This window comes from Indicator indicator, chromosome 8, assembly GCF_027791375.1.
Source record: "Indicator indicator isolate 239-I01 chromosome 8, UM_Iind_1.1, whole genome shotgun sequence".
NCBI lineage: Eukaryota > Metazoa > Chordata > Aves > Piciformes > Indicatoridae > Indicator > Indicator indicator.
In genome coordinates this window covers 156,524-179,102 of record NC_072017.1, presented here as the reverse complement: position 1 = coordinate 179,102, position 22,579 = coordinate 156,524, and positions in this window count along the sequence as shown.

The following is a 22,579-nucleotide window of genomic DNA, read 5'->3' as shown; positions in this document are numbered from 1 at the left end:
AGTGGGAGACAATAAAGAGCCCTGGGGGGTTTGGGTATACCCTCAGGTGGGGAGAAGGGAAGAGTTGGGAGGCATTTGGGTGTTGTGTAAGGGAGTCTGTATGCTTTGGGATCTCTTTGCCACTATGCTTTGTAGTTTTTGTAGTTTCACCAATTGCTTTTCCATGTAAACTTTCCATCATTCTCCAATCCGTTTGTGTGAGTGTCATTCTTTTGTCCCTCCTGGGGCAAGAGAGGATCTGTCTGGCCTCAAACCAGCACAGGAAGAAATACTTCTTGTTCCACATTCTTGCTGCAGAACTTTGGTGCCATGAGACTGCTGTATGTAAAGGCTGATGTATGTTTGGTGCTGGGCAACAGCCATCTGCTGGCACTGCAGTAGCAGACACCTCAGCAGTAACTGCAAGCAGTGTGAGTAGAACCTGCAAAAGGTATCAATGGTGCCCATCAAGTGCTCTGAGAATCAGGACTAACAAATTATTCTCACAAGCTAAACAAATAAATGAAAAGAACACAAAGCTGAAAACAGCAAGCAAGCAAAGTTGACAAACATCTGAGGAATATTTCTGGTTTTTGTTGCTTTCCACTTAACACTTCAGTGAAAGGGACTCACAGTGATTGCTGTAATGTTCAACTATTTTCATAGCTAATTCTCCCAGAATTACATGTACTTAAGTGTTTTTTAAAAGCCAGTTTTCTGATCAATAAGTTTGATTTTTTTTGTTTCTTTCTCACTAAACTTTTGAGTTCCTTAATATGACTGCATCTTTACTCTGCCTGAGCTGAAATGTCAATATTTGCCTCACTATGGCTTGGAAACGTGCAAGTAAAATTATTACACTATGCCCATGGGGATTAAGTGCATTCAAGCAGAAGGTAATTTTTAAAAGTTTTGTCAAGGTATTTAGAAGTTTGGGGCAGCCTCTCTGTGAAGCAGAAAAGCTGGGATGTCTGCTGCAGCCTGACAAGGTGTTTGATGAAGCACAAAGGCAGAGTAAGTCCCAGATGGAGTATTACAACCTTACGTATGCAAAAATGTAAAGTTTTAGTGTGCCCTCTCCATCTGTTACATCTCTAATTCCTATGTTGTAGTCAGCAGCCACATCATCTGACCAGATGAAACAAAATATATTGCCAAAACTTCGTTTGCAAAAGTTTTACACTGAGAAGGAACTAGACTTATTTGACTGCAAGTTTCCTTCTCCAACCACAGAAACCGTAAACACTTTCCTCAGGAGAGTCTGTGTGCGATTACAGCTACAACAGCTTCCTGTGCACACCCCTGCTATACATTACCTCTACCTCAGAAACAAAAAAAGGGCAAGTGGAATAGAGCCAGGTGCACATCTCTCCCGGAGACAAGACACATTAGTTAGTGCCTTCATTCTCTTGCAGACAGATCATTAGGAAACAGGAAGCTTTTCACTAAGTGAAGTCAAGGAACCATGCCTGTGGATTTCAAAAGCCTGAAGATCCTTCATCCTCCATATAAGGTATCAGTGTCCTCTGAACTGGCGAAGAGCTCTCTTTCCCCCGTGTCCCAAAAGAGATCACAGCCAAGAAAGCAGTAAGCAGACACATGCTTGGAAGCCTGAAAGAGCACCTGCTTTGCCAGGCTCAGACTCTCTCTACTAGAAAAATCACCTAGAAGCAAGGCCCCTCCTCACCTGCACCCTCTTCCTGGTCTCAAAGGGGCTGAAATGAAAAGCATTAACTGTGCAAATGCACAGGGCCAGCAGGTGAATGGATCCCACTACTTTATCCTGGCCAGCACTGCAGTCAGCAATGACTCTGCTGTCAGCACAGCTGTAACCATGAAAAGTTGGTTTGGGCATCCTCTCCATTCCAGACCTGTGAGAAGAGCTCTTCTTTCAGCAGCAGCTTGTCACAGTGAGCAATGGTGCAGACTCAAAAAGCATCCACACTTCAGCTGACCCTCACAGACTGACAGCCCTGGGAGGCTTAAGGGTATCTGACTGCACACTCACATCACTTCCCATAGGTCAGCACATTTCACCAGACTGCCGCTCAGCTAAGTTCAGTAACTTGCATTTCAGCTAAAGTGCATCTCTCAGGGTAGAATCAAATTTTTATCTGAAAAGCAGGAAAATTTAATAATTCCTTTCAAAACAGAATGAGAGCTTGGTAGGTGAATCGTAACAAGCTGAAGTTTCTCAGTCTCTAATGCATTCCTAGCCACCAGTGGCTCAGTGACCCCTGTGAAATACAATAATGATCTCAAGGTACATCACAAAATCTATCTTAATTTCAACTAATCGGCATCCCTGGTGGCACTTTGAGAAGAAGTGATAAGAACTGAAAATGAGCTACACTTTCATTCCTACAAGGGAGCCTTTTCAATTTAAAGTTGAAGGTGTTTTGGAAGTCACACCTAAAAACGTGCAGTCCTTGTGGTGCTGCACTGCCTGTGCCTTTGGAAAATACAGAACTTGGGCTTCTAGATTTTTTTTGGTTTTTCCTAAGTGGGAAAAAATCCAGAAAATATGGAATATACCAGTTCATTATACAAACATACTGGCATAGCTTTGTTGTGCCTGCATGGCTGGCCATTAGAGAAGGCAGAACAGTTCTTCCTCTGTCTCTTCACTTAGGTACTCTGCATTTAAACCAATCTCTTCACCTACCATCCTCACTGTTTTAGGGAATGCTAAAAGGCATGCCAGGCTTTTTACTGACTGCTGTCAGCTCCACTTAGTACTCTGTTATATTAGTACATAACCATTTGTGATTTTATTGCTACGTGGCTCATCACAATAATTATTCAAGAACAATGTGCTGATGGCTTTAATGGGCCAGTAAGCCAGGTCCATGTAGGCTTTGCGGTGGAATTCAGTACTGGTGTGAAATTATTCAGTACTCCACAGCCACAGGAGTTGCAAAACTGTAAATCTGGGCAAGTAAGATACTCTGTTAATGTATCTTTTTGCAGCTTTCCAGGGTTGATTTCTATCTGTTTGTTTAGGAATGCTGCCTTTCACACTCATCATATTTCCTTGAGGGGTTCAGGGCTTTTTTGGTAACATGACAATTAGTGTATCTTTTTACTTGTCATCTGCAACCAGAGTTTTAGAAAACTCCATTGGTTTAGACAATAAACATAAACCTAGGAAAATTATAGGAAGAAAATATGACTTTTGTAAAGGAAAGGATTTGTTACACCTTGCTACAGAAAATATGAAAAGGGAATTCCTTGTGTCTTTGTGAAAATGAGAACAGATATAATGGAAGGATGAAAAATTAATACACCTTTATTGCTTTAAATGTCAAGACATCAGGTGAGGGTAAAGCTTGTAGCAGCAAGTTATGGTAGTCACATTGTTCTCATTTGCATAGATATGTGGTGCTGAACATATAAAATAAATACTTCACTAAATCTGTAATGTTCCTCACAGTAAAGAACACTATTGTGCATCATCATCTCTCTGTATCCACAGGTATGTGTACACTTATGAGCTGATCTGCAGGTGTATGCTTATCTGTTACTGTCTGATGACATCAAAATATATCAATATAATGTCTTTGTTCACTTGTATTGTGATTGTCTGTGAGCAATTCAAATGCAAGCTTTCTTTTCTCTGCATCTCCCTTTTCAGCAGAAGCAATGCAGCAGGAAATAGCATCTTCATTTGTACCATGAGCTCCTGAGAGTACTCTGAGGCAGCAGCAAAAAAGTACTTTAGAGTGAATGATTTTTGCTAAGAAATAATTTTCATCACAAACATGAAGCAAAACAAAGAAAATGTACCTGTGACAAGTCTAAAAAACTGCCACTATTTCAGAGGTGGTCTGTGATGCAACCCAAGGATGAGTGCTGCAGGAGGGCTAGTTCAGGACACACAAAATGTTTTTCCAATGAACTGTCTGAAGAACAGCTGCTGAGACAGAAATGCAAAGCCAGCTATCACAGGATCTTTACTGCTTTACTCACAGCTCTCATTACCTTCTTTACACTCAGCTGAACAAGACTGTAAGCAATCACAGGCTGATGCTCTCTGCAGAGCACTTCTCATATTCATGCTCCTGCTCTAACTTACAGAACATTTTCTGGATGGGAGCCTTGATCTGTGAGTACAAATTCAAACCAGCATATTGTTCTGAAATCAGCACGGGCTGGCTGCAGTGTGTGAGATTCTTCATGGCTAATGAGGTCTCTTTGTTCAAGATAGCACACATTGATCATACCCAGAGGCTGTTAACTCCCTGGCAATACTAGAGAGGGATTTTGCTACAATTCCTAATATGACAATCTGAGATAATCTAGTGACCAAAGATGAGCTTTAGCTTTGTTTTTCTTTTTGCTGTTGTTGTTGTTTTTAACATTTGCTCACTGTTTCGCATCTTACTTGTTAGAAAAAATCTTGTTGCTTAGTGGCTACAAGTCTGATGCTTCATCTGTATTCATATCTAAGAACTGAGCAGCTGGCTTTATATATGATTCAGCCTATACTGCCTTCACTGAGCACTAAATTTCAAAACCTGGATTTAATATTTTGAGAAGCAGAGATAAAACCTGAATAGGAGGTGATAACAAGTGATAGTCATCATATTATCTTAGTGCAGTGAATTGAAGACATTCCAGAATCAATCTGATAACATGAGAAACAGTTTCAGATTAGAACCCACTGGCTTGCCAGCAATGGAAAAATTATGTGTGAGATCATCTGAAAGAGCACAAAAACAATCACAGAATTATTATTTACTGATTAAAAATGAAAAAAATAAACAGCATTCATAAGAAATAGTGAGAACCTATGAACAGAAGAGAAGCTTTCACTGAGTAAATAGACATTTCTAGAGCAAAAGGACAGGGGAAGGAAAAAAGTCTGAGTTACTATTTTTAATCTGTAATTCCTTTTGATGAAGCATGGCACCAGATTAGGCTGTCTTGATCTCTTGGAACCTGTAAGGACATTTCTCTATCCAGGAGATTCCAACAGATCAATCACTGATCTCGTTCTGTCAGAACAGAAAGGAAAACAAAAAATGTTCAATATGTAGCACTTATCTGAGAAAGACACAGGCAAAGAGAGAGAGAGGGAGGGAGAGAGGGGTCTTTGTATTTTGTGTTCTCAGAATCACTTTCTGTACATCTGTGTGAATATTACACTTTTTTATTCCTGACAGTTTGACTTCTCCATCTGCATGACCTTACAGAATGGTGATACCCAATGGATACTGGACTAGGAACGGGAACAAGATTTTTGGTTTGCCTTACTCAGAGTGAAAAGTACTAAAGCCTAAGCAGTCTGTCAGTAAATACCCAGGTAGCCAACATACCATCCACACCTGATCAAAGTGCTTCTGGAATTTGGCCCACACTGCCTGCCAGCAGCCTTACGTGTCTGCAGGTGTTTTCCAGGACCAAACTCAGAGGTTGGGTAGGCTGAGGAAACTCAGCAAACAAAGCTGTGGAAGAGCTGCAGCCACAGATGACACCAAATCCTCAACATTCTTATGTTACATCAACATCCCACAGCTGCCACTGTGTTCCTATATCAGGGTCAGTTAATCTTTATTCTCATTCCCCCATCACAACTTAATTCTATGGCAGAACTGCAAGCCCTCAGCAGGCTTCAGCTGCATATGCAAACCCCGCTCTCGAGTATCCTTTGCTCTTCAGCCATTGCACTGAGACATGCAGCAGCATTCCTGGCTTGGGTGCTGCACAAGTCTATCCTTCCCCTTCTGACCTATGGGATATTTGCTCCTATTCTTCACCTTCACAGAACAGTCATGAGTCTGGGTGGCAAGGGAGCTTTGGCAGATTCTTCTAATAAACACAGCAAAACATTGATCTGCTCCATTGGCTATTTGGGCACTGGACAAAAATAGTCCTGCCAAAAGAACTCCTCAATGTATTCTCCAAAACAACGAAAAAGGCCCTTGATTAAAATGGGCAGAAAAGACTTCCAGCTTTACAGTAGTCCTAAGCAGTGTTCGTGTGCAGCCCAGCTGAACTCTGCACCGTGCAAAAGGCTCAGCCATCATACCACAGAGCAAAGCACTGGTGTGGTATCATACAGCGGGAGGGGAGGCTGCTGGAAAGGACAGGCTTATTCTGATGCATCTCATGCTGTGTTCTGTAAGAATGCATCTAAGTCTTTGTGACTTCCCAGGGTAGTAAATTTTCATCCTGCTGACAACAGGAGTAATTGCTGTGTGCAGAGTAAAATTGCCTGTTTAAAAGTTTATGTCCTATTTTTATGATCCCTGCTTCCTTATTTCTTGGTTTAACTTTCAAAGGCCATCATTACTGTTAACTCTGCTGATGACAGTTAGGTCTGTGTGAAAGCATAGGATATTTGGCAAATCGATATGGTACTGGGGATAGAGAAGTGGTACCATTTCCTCGGGACTACATGTTGTAAAGCTGACATTGTTCCTTGTACTGATTGCTGAGCCTTTAAAACTCTTTTAGCATTTTGGAGATGTCTACATGGAAATTTCTGCAAAGGGGCTCAGGGTTCTCTCATGAGAAGATGTTATACCAGCTCACCACTGCACTAAGAGCACAGAAATGAGAAGAGTGCCTTCATTAATAAACAAAGCCTCCACAGACACCAGAACAAAGCACAGCCACAGGAACCTCAGCTTATGCTAAAATTGTCATTGAAAAATAATACAATTCAGAAATGGAATGAGAATAAGCTGAAAAACTGAGAAAATGCTCATACACTCCAGGTGGGTTTCCACCTAAAAAACATTAAAATATACACAATAGTATGTCTGTAAGCAGTGGCTCAGGCAGAGCTGACAAAAGCCTTTTTCTCTCCTTTAAAGCCACTGAAAATCGTATGTATTTCCTCAGCTGTCGGGGCTTGGGTTTGTATTAGAGGATACATCAAAGCTCCTGTATCAGCTCAGACTTGAACTCTATAATCCACTCTGCTCTCCGTACATCAGCTGTGGTAGGTCTGCCATGTGTCTAGGTTTACTACCAGCAAAATGAGAAGTGGGAGCAAGAAGCCCATTGCACACCCAGGGACAGCCCAGTGTACATCAGCTTTAATTACAGGACAGAGATGTGCCTTGTGAGTCCTCAAATCCAAGGCCTACCACAGAGCTTTGTAATCATTTTGTGTAGAGCTAATATATTATTTTAAAGTGCACAGATATCCAAACACCAAGAAAAAACATCTGCACTGAATTTGCACCAGTCAGGGTACCTTGGGAACTGTGGTCATACACCTGCTCAAGCTAATACCTGCAGCTTCCTTGTTAAGGTCACTTCACACATCTATTTCTGGGAGAAAAAAAAAGAGAGAGAAATCATAATTAATTTTTTTCCAAGCTCAGCTTACATTAATAACAACATTTATACTGTAATTGGTGCCTTTTTGGTTGAGTTAGTTACAAAGATATTTGTTTCACTGATGGATAAGTTATTGACAAACTTCCCTCAATACTGACTCAGAAGAATTCATATTGTTTGATGATCTATGATAATTTTTATCACGAAGGGAAGATGTTATGCTTATGCTTTTTTTACTGCTTCTACAAAACATAAATTTCAGAGCTGTTGTTTCCATAAAGGCTGAACTCAGCAATATGTGCTGTTAAATAACAGCTGAGAAGCCTTTACGCTTTTTTATTTAATTCAGATGAATTTCCCAGAACAAAAAAACCAAACCCAAACACCAAAACATTGAAAGTCTGATTTTCAGGAAATAGGAAGGAAAAAAGAATGTCTATTGTGGCTTTTTTTTTTTTTTTATTTTAGTGGCTTGACCACAGAAAGAAGTTGTTTTTATGTGTTATACGATCAAGACACATTTGCTGTCTCAGAAAAATCACAGGTAGCTGGAAAAACAAAACCCCTCTGATCTTCCATTCCTGCCGCTGCTGCTACCATCAGCTATTATTTTGTCTTGTCCTTCCCTCCGTGATCTGTCAGACAAATTGCCATAACACATCTTGAAGGGGCATGAGTGAAACATAGGACATGATTAATTTCATCAGAGGTCAACAGGAGCTGGAGCTTTGTCTGACCCTACAAGAACAAGTCACCCAACTTAACTGCAGTGTTTGCTACTGAGAAAACAAAAGAACCAGCAGGTGCTCAAGGAGAAACCTGTGTGCAGGTAATACAAAGTCTGTGACTGTCTCACCCTGTGCTGTAAGGGCAAAGGCAACAGCTAAGGAGGGAAGCTTAAATATATTTCTGTGAGGCTACCACACAGCCCTGGGGAGAGTTGCAGGGGATATCAGGCTTGTCTGCTTTCCCTCAGCAGCTGCACACAGCAGCTGTTTCAAGCAGCAAAGCCATCTTTCTTCAGACAAATTCCTTCTGAAGCTCAGAGCAAAATGTACATTTCCCTTTACACATTTATAGGTAGGTGAGGATGTGCAGATTCTTACTCCTTCATGATTCCATAGAAGTTCAACCTTTCCCCACTCCTGTTTGTACTCCTCCCTGCTCCCTATTTGTGCAGCAACTTCAGAATTTCTGGGAAGTTATTCTTCCAGTGTTAAGCCTTCCATGGAGACAGTTTTCCAGTGCTGAGCCTCATTCATCACCCTTCTCACCTTTCTGTTCAGCAGTCAGGATAAACAATTCCTTCTACAGGGCAGCAAGCATCATTCCCACCTAAGTCTTCTCTTCGAACTAAAGCAAATTGTGTAAAAGAAAACAGCAACCAAAAATTCTCGCTTTACACAAACACACCTGTCCTGAAGCTATTCTCAAACGTTGCTAAGGAATAGTGCTCTGCTTGGTGGACAGTTCACCTGAAGAACAATAAACTGTCTCTTCCTTTATAAACAGTGGTCACAGATTTAATCCCTGCAAGTACCTGGTTCAGTCAGGGAGCACCAAGCCAAAGTTTCCAGGGGACAGCTATGCAACATGTTGCCTTCCTCGAGCTCTCAGTGCCAGGTCAGAATGTATCTCAATGAAAAGACAGCAAGCTGGGAATGAGGCTGAGAGCTTGAGCTCTGCTCCTTAGCTTGTGTGTACTCATCTGTAACCAAGTAAGAACCTCCCACTTCCTGGAGCATTTTGGATTGCCCAGCTACATCAACTGGGCTACTGCTCTCTTGTGAGTCACTCATATTTTAGCTAACCCTGTCTGTATTACAGTGACTACAGCATTGCTGTACTGACACAGTCAGGACTTGGCATTTCCTGTTTATTTTGCTTTTGGCTGTCCTGTTTACATTTACTCTAATTTCTTCTCTCTCAGGCAAGGCAGCATGGTGATACATTTGGCTTGAGGCTAAGAATGAGGTCGTTCTTCATTGGAGAGCATTTAGCTTCACTTACACAGGCTCCAGTGCTGAAGGGGATGGGCACTTGGCAGGCAGGCACAGCCATCAGCTTCCAGTCTGCCACCAGAGCATTGCTACAGCAAACTGAGATTGCTGGCTGCAGCTCAGCACTGCTCCTGCTCTACAGTTTGTTAGGTCCCTCACTCTTAAATGTGTCTTCGTTTAGCTGTATCCTTTTAACTCAAAATCTCAGTGCCAGTTTTATGCTCTGGTTAGATACAACAATACCACCTGAAGTTGTATTTCTCACTGGAATGATGTGAATGTTCTTCCCCTGCCCTATAAAGGCCTTGATGTGTGTGTTTATTGGAAAGCAGCTACAGTGTTTGGGGAAACTCTTATCCTTTACTGCTTATTCCAGCCAGGAGGAGTGATATTGCTGATCTTTGGTGACTCATCAAAGCCTTTAGCTTGCAAACCTAGCCTCTCTTACTCACATGGTATCTTTATGTGCTCTGAAAAAAAAAGAATAAATGGCAGCAACATTTGCTTTTTAATAACATACAGAAAAAATACTTCAAAGTCAGCCATGCGTGAAGGAAACATACAGGAAGAGGCCTTAAATACAAGTTGATGACAGATGGTGAACCAAAACTGCCTTTCATGTACCCTGAAGAGAAAGCTTTGTAATCATCTATGCCATCAGCAATGACAGTGTATTCACTGAAATCCTTACAGCAAAGTGTTGTAAGACTTGGAATTATGTGAAAGAGTAGAGAGTATTCATTTATTCATGAAGTAGAACTGAAAGGCTTCTGTGTAGTGTTGGGCTGCTCTTTAACTAGAGAGTCAGAGAAGTAATACATTAGTTAAACTTTGCCTGAATAGGAAGTTAATTATTTAAAAGAACAGAAGAAAGCAGAATATTTCTCTAGGAAGAACAAATAGGTTAATCTCAGGTATTTATTCTTAAAAGGTTGTCAAGAATCATTGTGCTAGACTTAAATGCAGTGAGAAGACATTTGTTAAGCAGGTACAACAGAAAGGATATTGGATTCACTGTAACAGTGAGAGCAGGCAAACAAAGGACTGCTCAAATCTAATTCTTGCTAAAGTCCAGGGAATAATTTCTGCTCTCCAGCAGAGGTAAAATGGCAACAGGCACCAGAAGACCTGACAGTATGCGTGCCTTGCTTGGACAATATGTGTCCAGCTGAAAAGGAGCAGCCTCTAAGAATCAGATGAAGAGTTTCCTAACATCCCTTCAGTCTTTGCTTTAGAACTAATTTTAACCAAACTCTTTGTGGTGCATTGAAATCATCCCCCAACTAATCTGGAGAAACTACCCCCAAAAATAAATTGCCAGACCAGCTCAGTTTGGGATGAAAGCAAATGAAGTTCTATTTACAAGCAAACTACAATCTAGAAATATGAAATGTAATACGTACCAAATATACAATAGATGTACAATGGATATATATATTTACCACTTATAAACTACACACAAACTCCTCAGAGCTCCCTGGACGGATCCAGGGGAAGCATTCACCTCCTTCCCCACTCCCTCCCTCCTTTCGCAGTAGCTCACACAGTAGTCAGAGATAACCCTGGCAAGGCCATGGAAGAGAGAGAGAGAGGAATTCCAAGCAGAAGTGACAGAAGAGAGCAAGAACTGTTTGTACCTCTACTCTATATCCTATTAGCAATCCAATGAATTCTACAGACCTTAGCATTATTTTCCCTTTTGTATCCAATGGTCATTTATTTTACTTTCAGTCTTTGCAGTCAGGATTTAGGCTAAAGTTCCCCTTCAAACTGTAACTCTTCAGGATGCCCTGCAGACATCTGGTGGATATGCCTCTAAGTAACTGTTGACCAAAGGTATCTTTCAGCTGATCTAAAGCAGCATTCAAAACATCTTAACTTTTCCCTTCCAGTGAGGGATTTGGCTGTTGTTGCAGATTTTGCCCATGTAAAAGGCTGCCTGCCATTAGTGATAACTTTTATATACATCTTTCTTTAGGTTTACTATCAACTCACAGAACACTGAGGGATGGTGCAGTTCAACACTTCTTATGAAGAAAATCAGATATTTTATCCCAAACACAAGTTCTTTTAAACTTGATGACATCTAAGACTCAAAGATCAGTACTGCAATGGTACAAGCACCATCGTAACTCCTGACATATCTTTGTGCTATAAGCCTAGAACAAATCTCTATTTCTGAGACTGTCACAAGGGCCAATAGAAGCTCAGCACACATTAGAGTTTTCTGAAATACTTCTCTTTATAATAAATGTAAGGAAATGTTGAGCGCCAACAGCAACAGTCAAAAAAAATTTTACTTCCCCTTAGGCTTGTGACAACATCCAAGCCAGACTGTGTTCTGGCAGGCTCTAGAGTGTTTTATCACATCATCACCTACAGTCCCAAACAAAAATAAGCACCCTGTCCATGGCTTTAAATCTTCCTTACAGCAGCTGCTTCTCCTTTCAGACAGAAGCCATTGGTTTGTCGAGGACAACACATGTCAGAAAGGGAAGCACACCTGTGATGTTATCTTAACTTTAAAGGAAGAGAAATCGGTGTTCTGTCTCAACTTTGAATGCTTTAAAACTATCTGCAAACCTTGACAGCTTCCAGACCCCCTTAGGGAACACTCCATCTATCTTGTGGCCATGACAAGCAAGTCACTGGTGTTTAGCACCCACCCCAGAGCTGGACAGGGACTTCAATCTTCCTGTCTTTACTGTCTCATTATCGTCTGTCTGGGAACAGTGACACCACTGGGATGGCTTCACCTAACAAAAGCCTGCTACACAGGTAAAGGGCCTTCAGACAGCAGTTAAGACTGTTTAAAGTTCCACCACTTGAAGTAATTCTGTAACATCTTGATGTAAAACATAGCATCAATGAAAATGATAAGCACTGTCATTCAGAGGGTTTTGGAATAACCCGAATTCTTGTTGATGATGTTGAGCAGAATCAAAATGACAGACACAGCTCTCGTAAAGCATCAGGTTTCAAGGAAATTAAGGGGAAAAAAATCAGGTTACATCAACACAGACAGCACCAATTTTGATAATCTAACAGAGGTTCTGATACAAAGCACAGATCTGCTCCATCCATGGAACTGAAGCATTCATTATTAGATGTGTTACACCAACCTTTGAGGGCCAAAAGATGTTTAGGACCTTGATCGTCCTTTTGCTTGATAAGAATTACCACAAGTGAGGTAGAATGCTCTTTTCTAATTCACACTCTCCAAATGTTTGCTTCTATAGACAGAGTGGTCACTGAAGGATCAGTTCTAAGATCAACTTTGAGAAAAAAGCCTTTACTGACAATCCTTAAAGTGGTATGAGATACTAAAGGTGGGACAACAACCAGAAGCAATGGCTGCAGAATGGCAGTATAGATTCAGCACAAAGTCTCTCAGGCAAGCAGCTTTTTGCTAATGACACCAGCAATGGCTGTCAACCACAGCTGACAACCAATTACTCCCACAATAATAACGTTCTCCTTGACACTTCCATTTCCCTTCCAATCTCCACTTGAGGAACTCTCTGTTCATAGGTTGTTCGTGTTTGTAGTTGCCAGAGGATCTATTTTTCATGGATTTGACAAATCCATTCCTGAACTTGTTTGTAGTCTTGCATTTTGCAGTTCCTCTGACAATCAGATTTGCAGTTTACTGATGGGATTTGTTTATGTGTGAAATTCATTCCTTTTGCTTATTTTAAACCTACTTCTGGTTATTTCCTTCAATGGCCATTACATTGTTGGAGAAACTAAATTATCATTCCCCTAAATTATCCCTGATCATTGCCACAGCTTTTAGGAAGCAGAGGTTACTTGTCAAAGGATTGACTCTTTCCTGAGTGAGACTTATTTATAATCTGCTTGAATAAAAGCTGTTTAAGTCATACAAGACACCATCCTCGCCTGAACTTACTCCAATTTTACCACACTCATTTGACGTAAGATGATAAGCATTTCACTGCTGTATATTTTAGATCATTTAAGCATTTTGTGTACCTTCTTTTAAGCCAATGAAGAATCCTTGATATATTCTTAAATTAAGCATTCTAAAATACTTGTTTGTTGTTTTAAGTATGAACACAACGAGAAATAAATTCATAAATGAACTCAGGATGTGTTGTAGCCATCAGCCTTGTCAGTGTGGTCCTTTCTATATTTCTGCAACTGCAGGACTTGATCCAGTCTTGCAGAAGTGACAAGCCGCATTATCTTTCTGATACACACAGGGAAAAGGCCTTCAATAATCCTTTCATTTCAAGAAAAAAAACTCTACTTTAACATTTCAATAACCATGGGATATGACACACTTTACTTAGCCCTTTGAAGTACACAACTGCCTCCTAAATGAAGGAGCTGCACATTTGCATCTGCACTTGGGTGTACAGTATGTGGATGTGCCAACACATTCTCCTCACTTCCTGGGGCAGTGGAACCCCTGAGGCAGTCAGAAGTGCACTTTCAAGAAGTGTTATCAGTGAGATTTTACACGGAAAGCCATTTAGTCTATAAAGAGATGTCAGAGATAGACAGGAAAAACACAGATTAAAAATACGTTTGTCATCTCTGCTCCATGCCTGTGCTGTTGTCATGATGTCTCCTATGGAATGAGATCTCACCACCAAGTTGTGCAGTGCTCCAGTGCAGCCATCCATTACAGCACAGCAGCAGCAGCACATTCCATAAATCACAGACAGAAGGGTAAATCAAGATGTTAGCATACTGGGAAAGCACAGCACCTTGATATATTAAGCTAATGTATTAGAAGGGGGTAGAGGCCTGAGAGAGTAACTGCAGCAATATTAAGCAAAGCTGCATTAGCCATGCTTAACTCAGGAACACTTACTTATATTGCCATAAAGAAATTGATTGTTGGGCCTGTCTGCCACAGAGTAAGCAACATATGGCACACAGCATTGGAAACCAGAGGGAATTTACTGAAAAAAATGGGGACTTCAAATTGAGTCAATCCATTTGCTTCGATAAATATTCCTTCCAAATCTGTTTTTTTCCTTTGCACATTTCCAAGCTATCCCTTCTGTGTTACAGAGATGGATGCACACAGAACGCCTGCTCAATCCATTCTCACGTCAGTGGTCATTCCAGCATCCTGTGCTTTGATAAATAAAGAACCCAGCATAAGCCAGGGTAACTCTGTGGGATGTCAGACTGTGGGGGACTGACTTCTACAGATCCCCCATGGTTTTGGGAGAAACAGAACCCAAAACCCAGTTGTTTCTGTTTTGCCACTTCATTACTGCTAAACACACACTGCCAGCAAGGGAAGGTCATCTGCCCACCAACTCAGCAGCTTGAGCCAGCAATTCCTTTTTGTTCTCTGGGAAGTTTGCCTGCCAAAGCTATAGATTCATATCTCCTTGTATGTGAGGACACTGTAAGAGACCTGAGCGAGAACCAGTGGTCCTTGGAAGGCAGGAGGTTACAATGATTAGCAGATAAGCTATCTGTTAAACTGCAGGAAATAAAGAAGTTTGGTTGGGTATGAACCTGACAGTGGGGTTCAAGAGCATCTCCTAGCACTTCTGAACACCTTAGTAAAGACATTTACTCGATAATATTTTTACCTGCTAAGGAGCTCTGAAGTGTATTAAGCACAATGTTGTCAGGAATAAAGTATTTGTTTCTGATATTATCTTTATCAGCCCTCTTATACCTTGTAACAGTTGTTTCATAAGGTGTTCAGTACAGACAAGTAGGAAATCACTGCAGACATGACATTATTTAGAGAGGTGGGAACCACCTGAGTCATCACTTTCTATTTTAGGGCATTTTATGCAGCATGGTCTCTGACAAGGCTACAGGAAGCCACCAGTGTTTCAATATTTACAGATTACTTGAGGAAACATACAGAAAGGTGACACAAGCTTTTCTTTAAATGTGTCTGGCTTGCCCAGTTGCAGTCATTCCTCCTAATTATTAACCCAAATGATTAGTGATGCCACACTACCAAGACGCATCGTGGCATGGGATGGGGTAACACAGAACGACAGAGGCAAGGGAGATAACTTCTTTTCAGCCAAGGCAATGGAATTTAACTTTTCCAATGAGATACCCAGAATTGCACATTTTGTTTCCTCTGTGCTACATACAAACTGCCTATTCTCTGGGTTTAGGAGATTAACTGTTTCACAGTTTACAAGCATATTTCCTATCTGCCTGAAGAATTAGACCTTTAGTTGTTAGTCCATGTTTGAAATCTTGACCTGAAGTTGTATTTTCAGTGTTTCAACTGCAGACTGGCTAAGCTGATGCTTTCATTCTCCATTTCAATCTGCCCAGGCACTTACCCCTCAAACAGAGCTGGGAAAACAGACTAAAGTAAAAGAATTACATAGCTGGTTGATTCTCGTCTAATTAAAAAGAATTAAGCTTCCTTAGGCATGGTACAAAAACTGTAAACAATTTTTGTAATACCTTATAATATTCCTTTCCTTCATTAATTTGGAAATCCTCAATGATAATTTTATTGCTGTCAATTTCTTTTAAATAAAGCAGCAAATCACTAATTTCATCAAATCAGAGATGTAAGGGGCCATCTTGCAAAGGAAAACACGTAGAATGCTTTTGGAACAAGCACAGGGAGACCTTGCCCTAGCTAATACAGAGAATTCCCTTTGCCTCAGGAAGGGAATTCTCCTCTATTATTTTCTTTAATTTAAGACCTGGCAGTATTTTGATTAGACTTTGTTTCTGGTACTGCAGTTGATGGGGTTATGTGACTTTGAAGGAGTATGCCTGGGAAATTTAAGATTACAAATGTGCAAGAACTCCTGCACATTCTTCTTTTCCTTTAAACAGTCATCACCTAGCAGGACTCGTTTTCTGTAACAGTCTGTTGTTATTTACTGTGATGGAAAATACTTTGATAGCAGAATCACTCAAATATCTGTCATAAACCCTTAATCAAGGGTACAAGAAGTTTTTTGACACTTCAATTTCAGTGGCAGTTTGTGATGGGTTTGTGCATAACTCAAAAAATCATCATAACATTGTCAAAAAAAAAGGCAAAAGTAGACAGGAATAATTTTTGGTTTCTAATAAATTTCCTCACGTTCTTATGTATTTATTATTTCTTACGGAAAGCTACACTAGACTTCTCTATAGTATTTACTGTGGCGCCCCACACTGAAGGATGAGCTTGCTAATCTGCTAAACCAGTTCTGAGGAAGGAGGAGATGTTACCTTGCCTTGTGGATTTCCTTCAGTCTATATGAAAATATATTGACCATCTTCTCCCATCTCCGCTTCACTTGACTTATAGCCTAAAAACAAGACTGTACTCTGCACAGCAAATTGAGTGACACTGTATGCACATAAATCCACCTTCCAGAATTAGGCTGATTTCACATCAGTCATTAAATATGCTGAAAGTTGCAGGAATAAAACAAGAACTTTCTTATCTCCAACCTGAACTTTTTGAATGCCTAACAAAAGACTAATGGAATACAGGAAGCAGCAGTAGTAAATCTTCTTTGAGTAGGTAATTTGAGTGAAACAAAGAGAGCAATATCTTTTTACTGGATGCAAACTGGCTGAAATAATGTTACTGGCATTGACTGAGCTCAGCAATGCCATGTGGGTCCTCAGCAACAGGCCCTCTATCAGTTACATAAAGTACTTGGCTACAACTTCATCAGGAAGAATTTTGAGGAAGAATTCAGTCAAAACAGAGAAGCCATTTCCAAGAAGGGACTAATTGGAAGCATAAGAATATTTAAAAAGGAAAGGGAGGTGCTCTCCTACCCTACCACCAAGGGAGATTCATCAGCTTTGTGATGTTCTGTTTGTCAGAGCCGTGAAAATCCTCAGTAAGGCACGAGCTGACCAAGTGCCAAGTTTGAAATAAACGTCAGCACGTGCATGAACAGCCACAGCTCAGAAGGGAGCATTTCTCAGATTTGTGTTGTCAGAAATGCACTTCAGCTGCTCCCTGGCCGTACCCTGCTTGCCTCTGCTGCACACATGGAGCTGCTCCGTGCTGCACACACATCACCAGAGGGGGCTCAGCTGGCAGGCACAGGCATGCCTGCTTAAAGGAAGGACGGCCTTGTTCAGCTAGCCAGAGACACCCTCCTGTTACCCACACAACTTTGCCTACAAATCAGGCTTCTTACTGCCTATTCATTAATTAGAAACCTATACACTGCAGAGGTTCCTATGTGTTCAGCTTCACTGCCCTCACTGTTCTCATAGCCACTAAGCTGCTAGCACCAGTGTCAGCATGAAGCTTTGCACTGAAGGTTTCTGACAAGAAACAGAACAAATTCAGGGTGTCTGTTTAGAAACTTTTTCAGCTACTACAGAGATCACATGTCTCTGGGGAGGCAGAAGAGGAAACTCACACTATTTCATTATCTCTTCCTTCTGGGATTACTCATCAGTCCGTTCTCTCTTAAATCCAATAGTCAGATGTTATCGTACAGCGCTAAGTCTCTGTATTTTATTTGACTTATGAAATGGCTTGAAATTTGATTCCTGGGTTTTGGTGGTTTTGAAAGAAATCAAATGTTGTCTTATGACTAAGTATGGCCTGAGTTGAACAGGCCAGGTCAGCATTTAAAAATTCTTTTGTATAACTGAGACACAGAGAAAACTTGACCTGCTGGGTATTTAGCATTTGTTGTGAATTGTACCGAGCTCGCCAAGCAGGATAAGCAATATAATCCTAGGCAGAGATATTTAAATCTGCTCTTGCTCTGTGTGATTTTACAAATCCTGACATAATGAATCCAGATGCTATGAAACAGCACAAATGAAGAGAATGGAAACTGTTATCATCATCATCATCACCCAGACTACTCCTGCTGAAATCTTTCCCCATAGATTTGGCTGTGCAGTAAAAACTTGGGGTCTGTGTTTCTCAGGTGCTTGCCTTTCCCCAGACAGTAACTGCTTTGAAACTGGAGGGTCTTAATTCCCATGGATTTGCTCATAAAGATAGTTATGTCCATCCCATGCCACTTTCCCACAGAGTCCATCCCAAGAGGGGCCATCTCAAAGCTCACTGCCAAACTTCAGGGATGTTCTGCAAAATGTTTCACATTTAATCCAGAGAGTTCCCTTTTCATCCATTATCATGGACAATGTTTTCAGCTAATTCTGGATGATGAAAGCCACATTAGATTCAAAGCAATGTTTTTCTTAAATGGTTATCTTGAATCTGTTCTGCCTGGAAGTGAAAAGAACCTTGGACAAAATCGGTATAGAAGGCTCGCAGGAATGAGATGCATTTTTAGAGATATCTATTAACATACTCTGACATTTCTGTTTCCCAGAGGTTTTCGTAACAGCTTTCAGATCCCTTGAATTATTTTCTTCTGTCACCATGAAGAGGATAGTTTGTGCTCCTTCAGTAAAAAAACTACAGGCACATCTGTACAATCAATCTCTGCCTTAAGTTTATTGCATATTCAAAATCCAAAGTCATTAAAGGTCAGCTTCTGTGTTTCAGCCTGAAATAAATTCAGACAGAGTATTCTATCTAGTGGGGACAAACCCTAGTGATACATCAAATTTGGAAAATGAATAAACTTAAAATTATTATGAAGGAAAAAAAAATTGGACTGCTAAGACCTTTGTTTAAGAAGCGTTAGGCTGACTGCAGTTTGCCTGTACAACTGAGAAAGTGATGGTTTGCTTTAGTTAGGCTGACGTTTGCTTGGGCTGGAGTCTCTGAAGGAGGCTGGTCTCATCCCTTTAAAAAAACTATTGCTCTGACTAATCACAGAATCACAGAATTGTCAGGGTTGGAAGGGACCTCAAGGATCATCCAGTTCCAACCCCCCTGCCATGGGCAGGGACACCTCACTCTAGAGCAGGTGGCTCACAGCCACATCAGCCTGGCCTTAAAAACATCCAGGGATGAGGCTTCCACCACCTCCCTGGGCAACCTGTTCCAGTGTCTCACCGCCCTCATGGGGAAGAAATTCTTCCTAACATCCAACCTGAATTATCCCTACTAGTAGTTGTATGTTAGCCTTTGTATGCTATCAGATCTTGTACTAATGGGGAATTTCTAAAGGCTGAAAATTAAATGGGAATGAGAAATTTATCTGATTAAAACAGCTTGAATAAAGAATATTATTAAAGCAAAAGACAGCAAAGAGGAATTTTGGCAGGGCAAATGAGTCTTTCTGAAAATATTTGGTTAACTGATGTCACAAGGTTATTAACAGATGATTAGTAAATGGGTTTAGGACAGTTTTATACTAACAGACTAGGAAAAAGATGAAAAAATTACATAGTAGCATGAACCTTAATATTCCACTTAGCTTCACATGAAGAGACAAAGCAGATGAAAGGCTGATGAAAGGAATTTTTTCCCCATCAAAATGCAACCTGTTCTGTCATTTTCATCTCCATTTGTTGTGTTTCCTGTTCACAGAGAGAAAACTAAGAGCCAGGAGATTGCCTGGGGTACTGCAGCCACATTTAACAGCTCTTAAAGACTTTACTGGGAAAAACAATTAAGCAATTATTTCCTTCTGCTTTTCTTTTGCTGCTTTACCTAGAACACAAACTTCCTTTTTGTCTCTTGGAATTGTCTCCTCGTAGGTCTCTGCATTATTGCTCTCCTCTCTGTGACCGCCCATGCCTGAAACTCGTGGCACTTTATGGTATTCAGTTACTGCAGGGATTGGTTCCCTGCTCACCTGTGTACTACCACTTTTATATTGTCTAGTTCATCAGTCACTCCTTAAAGTGTTTCTCCTTCCTCCACCTCACTTTCCTTTCAAATTTACCCTCTGTAAAGACTCCAAAACTTCCTCACCACCTTGGGTATGTGCTGTCCGTCAATTTTTAATGTGCCTGAGCTCTTTTTCTTGTGTCTAACCTACATTGCAAGGTCCTTAGGGTAAGCTCTGTGTCCTCTTGCTTCTTTGTACAATGCTAAGAACACAGTCACCACTCTACATAATAAAATACTGTCTGTTTTATCACCACGGCTTGGAGCTTCAGCTTCAAGGGAGGATGGAAAAAGACAATTTGCTGTTTGGGAAATGGCTGAATTTACAGCCTGAGGGTGGAAGAAATTCTGTTCTCCCAGGACAAGTGTTTCTCTTTCCTCCTTGCATCTCAGTTATACACAGTGTTTTTCTCTGTAATGGATCTGGATTTACACTCCAGTCTCATGCAGATATTGAAGCAACTACCTTTCATATTCTTTCCAGCTTCTTTCTACTCACATTAAAAAATAATTTGACCCATTAGATTCAGAGCTGTACTGAGGCTTTAGATTTAACCCTGAAACTGGTGGAATTAACTTTCTGTTTCATTATCACCTTACACTCGAACTCCATTTACTCAGCTTCATTTTTTTACCATCTCTGTTTCTTGAGAAGCCAGAAAACCTCCCATCAAAATTAAGTACAATTTTATGCTAATGAAAAGATTTGTCCTCTACACAACTTCAAATCAAAATGACCCAGCCTGCTGCTGGGCTGTCACTCCTCCATATTAACCTTGCAACAGAGCTGCAAGATTTTGTCCAATGATAGCACTGTAAAAAAATAGTAGATGGTGGGCTAAAAGTTCCTATAGACAGTGTACAGAAATTATCCTCTTCACAGTTATCAGCTGTCAGGGGCTAGCTGATTATTAGGTAGGTATTTTCTTTCCAGAGGTATCAGTCTGGATCAACGCAGCTGGGTTTGAAAGTGCCTTTCTGCTTGGGAGGCAATTCTGTGGGGATTAGGCAGATGGAGGCTGACAGAGGTGTTTGCTACCTTCATAATCTTACCTTCAGTGCTAACGGCATACAGAGAGCACTAAAAGGATCCCAGCTCTTGGCTCCCGGTTGTTGGGACAGGAACAGGAGGCAGCTATCAGCACTTGAACTTAAAGCATTTCCAGACAAATTCACTGCTATTTGAGTCATTTCCCCTCAGAATCTTTGGACACAACAAAGTTTCACCGATGACTCATAACACAGGGGCAGAATAGCATTATGGGAAACGATCTTTAATGACAAATCTATGATTGATCTGGGACCTATTTCACCTATTATTGTTAGTATTTCACTACCTCTGTTTAGCAATGAGTGTAGAAAATGAATTAAACCTCCTGCCCAAAATAAGGTTAAGCTGATTTAAGGGGGGGGGGGGGGGGAAACAAACCAAACCAAAAACCAAAAAACCCGTCACAAAAATCCCCCAAAATAAGAAACCTAAGTATCAATTCCCACAGAAAAACTGCCAAAGGCATACTGCAAACTCTCACAGACAGGTGGCAAATATGCTGTGTGTTTTCAGCTTTGGTAATATGAAAATCCCACAGAAATAGACTGATTTTCAATATGAGACAATAACTTAAGGCTTCCTTCTTATCTACTCTGCTGCAGCAGCTACCACGGCATCCAATGAGAAGAGAAATGCTGATTTTCTAACTCTGTCAGTTTTATTGTCTTCTATTATTATTATGTCTATTAGACCTTTCTGTCAATGCTCAAAGCTGGCTTTAACACTCTTGTTAAAGTCTCAAGTGAAAGCATTGTGCTGTTAAATCCTTTTAGATCTATCTACTGCTATTAACTTCAACACTGAGCTCCAGTATTTCAAGGAGCCGTCCTAGTAAACAACCACATCACAGTTCTTTATAGTTCTTGGTGTTTTTAGCTCCAGAAAGTTTGCAGATTGGGTTAATGGAGTCACTGAAAGGGAAGGCTGGAAGGCACTGCTGGGGACTATGGCAAGACCACGTATCCTGCCCATTTTAACCCAGCGGCAGCTTTTTTACCCAAGAACATCTGCCCAGTTAAAATGCAGGTAACAATCAGGTCAAAAACACATCTGGAGTTTTCAATATTGCTGCTATTGTTGTCTGCAAACTGCTATAAGACTATGATGATCTCCCTTCAATTTTAGCTCTAAGAGAATGGATCAACTGTGAACACTGAACAAACAACAACAAAACGGCACAGATCACCATACCCAGCCACAGGAGAATGCCAGGAGAGTCAAGGAAACAAAGTAGCTCCTGTTTATTCTCTATTAAAGCTTCTACTGCAGCAGTGATATTAAGGAGGGTTTAGCCTGTGAAGCTAATTTCTCCATCACACCATCTTAGGCAGATCCACTGTGACAATGTGGCTTTTAAGCATCATGAATTATCCCCCTTTAGATGCTTGTAGAGCTGAAGGCAGCCTGAGTATTCCTGGAGCTGAGGGGATGTGGTCTCCCATGTTGAATGGATTTAGGGACTCTTACCTACTCATTGCTAGGAAATACTCCAAGACCCTGATCAGGCATTAGCCACAGCCATCATGCAGCAGTATCGCATCAAATGCACTTCCT